Raw genomic sequence first — 5,039 nt, 5'->3', positions numbered from 1 at the left:
AGTATGCACTAAAGTTTCTTAAGACTAAGCTCATTGGATCGGGTGTGGAGCTCCGGACCCATACTTCCAGTAATTTGGATGGTAAGAAGAACAATAATATACATCCGCACATTAAATATTGATACATGATACTTACTCCAAACATCCAACATCATTGATCGACATGATGTAGTTGCAAAGGCCGGCAAGTATTTCACGTTGGTCCGTGGGAATGATAGTGATTGGGGCGGGACGTTTCTCTTCGACCACGTCATCTGGATTATCCAGGACCTCAAGATCAGAATTAGATAAAGTTTCTTCCTTGAGAGGTTGATGGTACATGGGACATCCTTTTAACTTATTAAGCTCTGAATCGAGCAAAATAATTGCTAATTTTTGTCGAAAATGTTTCATATCCTCCTACAAAAAAATATGAAAACAATTTATAAGATATTTTGATAAAACATTATGAGATAATGTATAACACTAAAATACCTGCGTAAACTGGTCTGACAATCCATGTGGTGTCCAGTATTCCATATAATTTAGCATAAACAATCCACATGATATGCTATAATATTATAAAATAATGCTTTAGAATATCACACAGATGAATCTAAAAACAAACTATTGAAACAAGTGCTTACCCATCGGTTTGTATTGCCTCCTGAATTTGCTCTACAACCGTCCATGTTGTAACATTGAGATCAGGCCACTTATGACCTTTGATAAACTCCGGACTATGCTCTGCAAGTTTCAGCCATTTCTCGAGCCCTAATAACTTTTATATATATATGAGGAATGTTAAGGATGAAGTCAAACAAAATAAATGCTAAGATGAGAAAATAAATAGATAGTTACCGTAGTAGCAAGGTCATTGCGTTTGATATTCTCACCAAATGAGTCCAATACTTGGATCTCTCGTTTTTTGGCGTTGGCAACTACTAGATACCAATGGTAGCCCGGCATGTTAATCGGAATGAATAACTGGTGTAAATAAGATACAAGTCACCGTCACAATTAGATACAGTTATTAATAAATCATTAAACATATGAACTAAATAAAAACAATCCATAATTATATGCATGGATTACGAGACAAAAACTAACCATATCTTGTTGTAGATAACTATTAACATGACGCACGATGCGACGATATTTTGATGGGTCTATGTCTCTTTCCCCGTCTTCTTTTATCTGGCCCGATACAAACGTGCTAATAATGTGTATCATTTCACCCGCCCTGTCTTGTAGATGCTTGTGAGCAAGCATGCAATATATGTAAGCATTTATCACCTGCAAACAATACTTAGATTATATTTGTAAATTATGATATTATATATAATCAATTAATTACAAAGATTGTGCAATTGGTCTTACACCATCGTGTAAGAACATGTCATTTTTTATAAGGCATTCCAAATCGTCTTTTGCTAACAAGGCATCTCCAATGTCCACAAATTGGGTATTCTTAGGGCCAGACTTGATTGATTCGATGACTGTAATATCTCTAGGGGTACAAACATAGTCTATGAAATTCATAAAAAGGTGAGACAGCTTAGTAAACAATAAAAGCCAAAAGAGTTGAATACAAAAAACAATATCACAAAAAATGTTGATAATAATATAAAAAAATACCTTGTGGGATAACATGTAAATTAGCATCCTTTTTGGTTTATTATGAGATATAACCTCTTCGACGTGATTATGTTGTGAATTTCTGGCCCCTTGCAGCGACATTGCATCTGAACCCTCAATGGATTCTTTCCGTGAATCTCCAGAGTCCATATCCATGTATACTATATTCTGAAAAAACAAAAATATAAAAACACCATTCATTGTATCGTATATAATATAGATACAGAGTAAGGTTAGCTATATGCACCTCTTCTCGCGGTGTTTCAGTGCGGTCTGTCATCGTTGCATCAGTGCGTATGTCGGAACCCATCAATTTATATCTATGCTAAAATATATTTAATATTTTTTACTACATCATAACACTATACATAATATATAATAGAACTGTATCTGAAACTAAAACAACTGTTTTATCTGATAATAATAAAAGCATTTTGTTATATTAGAAAAAAATGCTGCTTAAATCATTATACAAACAGAACAATTCGGGGAAAACAACAATCTATAATGTTCATATAAGTTAGTAGGCATTTGAAAATGCTTAAACTATTTTAAATTAAATGATAGGCTATGGAAAATTGACAAGCAAAAACTAAAACAAACAACCCAACATTAACAAAGTTTATTTGTTTCATCTATGTTTTTTTTTCGTGATACTCTTAATATATGTAACAAGCATAAAGATATTTATTTTTATGAACCACGTTTATAATTTTGTTTACTTACAAATCAATACTTACAAGTATACCATGATGAAATATATATGATGAAATATAAATGATATTTCCTACTGCATCATATTATTATATGTAGTATATAATAAACATAAAAATTTAACACAACTTATTTGTATGCAAAAAAGAAAACCTATTTGATATTATTAGAAATATATGTTGTTTAAATAAATGTCATACGCCATGTTTCTAAAAAAATGTTCATAGTTTTCAAAAAATGTTCATGATATTTGAAAAATCTTTTTGCTTTTTACATAAATGTCCCTGTTTTCCAGAATATGTTTTGATATTTCATAATGTTTTTTTTCAGATTATGCAAGTGTTATTGCTTTTTAAAGAAAACTGATATATATTATAAAAAATGTTAGGTATTTTCAAAATTTGTTCCTCAAATTCGAAAAATCTATTTGCTTTTTAGAAATATTTTATGGATTTGCCAATAAATGATCTAACTTTTCAAAAATTGACCTGGATTTTCAAAAATAGTTATTGTTTATTGAAATTAGTTCTCAAATTTAATACAATGTTCATATCTTAAAATTTTGTTCATGTTTATGAAAATATTATTGATTTTTTAAAAAGGTTACGATTTTCAAAGTTTGTTCTCAATATTCAAAAAAAAATTGTGCCTGTAAAAAAATGTTCACGCTTCCAAAATTGTTCAATTTTTTTAAAATGGATCTCATTTTCGAATGTATTTTAAAGATTCAAAAACAGCTCGTGGTCCCAATTCTGTTCAAATGTATCAAAATTTTCATTTGTTTAAAAGTTTCTTCTCAAAATTCATAAAAAAAATTGCAAAATTTGTTCACCTTTTCATATTTGCTATCTATTTCCAAAAACATTCATGTATTCAAAAGAGAAATAATGTGATGAAGCAGAAAAGAAATAAATAGAAATAAAAAGAAAAGTAATTTGGGCCGGCCCAGTTGGGACGAACCCTTTGCGAGGTATAAAAATAATTAAACCAAATTCATCACAACACTAATAACAACTATACCATGATGAAATATAAATGACGAAATATAAATGATATTTCCTACTGCATCATATAATTATATATAATATATAATAAGAATTTAAGTGAGAATAAGAAAACTTTTTGTATGAAAAAAAAACCTAATTTATATTATTATAAATATATGTTGTTTAAATAAATGTCTTACCCCATGAAAATCCAGGAAAAACAACTAACTATAATATTCTTATATAAGTAAGTAGTTATCTGAAAAATATTTAAATTATTTATTTAGTCTATGAAAATCTACGCAACAAAATAAAATAAAACATGCAAACAAACATTCTTCAACCAAGTATATTTGAGTTTTCTATTATTTGCCCCCCACATTTTTTTGTTGTGATGCCCTTGGTTTATTTAATAAGTATAAAAAAATGTATATTTTTATGAATCATGTATATTATTATACACTTTTATTGATTTTGTAAGGTATGTATAATTTTTATATCTATATGGACATTTTTTTTGATCCACAAAATTACACAGGGCCACTTAAAAGGCTGCAACGCACAGGCGACGGCCCACCTCCCCCACGCGACGGTGCACCTCCCCCGAGCGACGGCCCACATCCCCCGGGCGACGGCGCACCTACCCTGCCCGACGGCCCACCTCCCCCGCCTCCCACAAAACCCGTCGCCACCTACCCCCCCGCAACCTTATCCCATTCAGTCCTCACTCCACTCTCTTCAACTCCCCCTTTCCCCTCCGTCGCCGCATCGCCGCGCGCGTCCACGAGCCGCCGGCCGCGCTCCTCCGCCCGCTGTTGCCGCATCAGGCCCTCACCTATCCTCTCCACTCTCGCCAGTTGCCACATCTAGCCCCCTCACCTCCCCCTGCCGCATCGTCGCGCACGTCGCTTAGCCCGCAACGACCACGACTCCGCCAGTCGACCAGCGCACCAGTCTCCGGCGACCCGTGTGTGACCGCAGGTGACGCACACATCGAGCAACATCGACCGGGCGCGGGTGCTGGATCTGGTCGCCGTTCGCAGAGCATGTACTAATCTCCGGCGAGTTCCTTGCGCAGATCGGAAGAGGGGTGCCTCGATCTGCCACACCAGAAGGTCAGGTACGCCGATCCGAACCCGGAGTTGGATTCGTTAACTGTTGGCTGCTTCCGTGGGTTCATTTTATGATGGATGCATGCACTGGCGGAGCCTTGTGGACGCAAAACGGGGTCGTGACCCCCCATTACAAACTGCACTTGTGTTACTATACGTATATATGAGGTATATGTATAAGTGTTTTACCCCAGCCATCGGTGGATGACTCCCTTTCAATCCGATTAACTTGTGTAGTCCATACTCCATAATTCCATCTGTACAAAGCTATAGCTAGCTAGCACAAGCAACTTGATTAATTATTCATACAAAGCTAGGTAGCTAGTACAAGCAGCTTGATCGATATATGTACGAGTAGCTTCCTGCTTGTTGCTGCATCGGACTGCTTGCTTGCTAGTTGGATTCGCGCTATACTTGTTGCATCTTCTGGCATCACTAAGATTTTCCGTCTACTTGCTACTGCATATGCATGGAATACGACGAGTCGGCAACCAACAATTGATGAGCCTGACTGCCAGAGAATGGAAGGAGCAAGATGTGCTTGATTACCATGTAATTTTGTACGATTCACATCTGTTTTCATGCATATTTTTCTTTGACTTAGAACATT

At 35.2% G+C, this 5,039-nt stretch overlaps 1 pseudogene; it reads left to right on the top strand.

The window, feature by feature from the left end:
* Window positions 1–4,592: 4,592 nt before the first annotated feature.
* LOC119279174 overlaps window positions 4,593–5,039 on the top strand; it is a 5,532-nt pseudogene continuing 5,085 nt past the window's right edge.

The sequence above is a fragment of the Triticum dicoccoides genome, chromosome 3B, assembly GCF_002162155.2.
Source record: "Triticum dicoccoides isolate Atlit2015 ecotype Zavitan chromosome 3B, WEW_v2.0, whole genome shotgun sequence".
Lineage (NCBI taxonomy): Eukaryota > Viridiplantae > Streptophyta > Magnoliopsida > Poales > Poaceae > Triticum > Triticum dicoccoides.
This window is presented reverse-complemented; position numbering and strand designations above follow the sequence as displayed.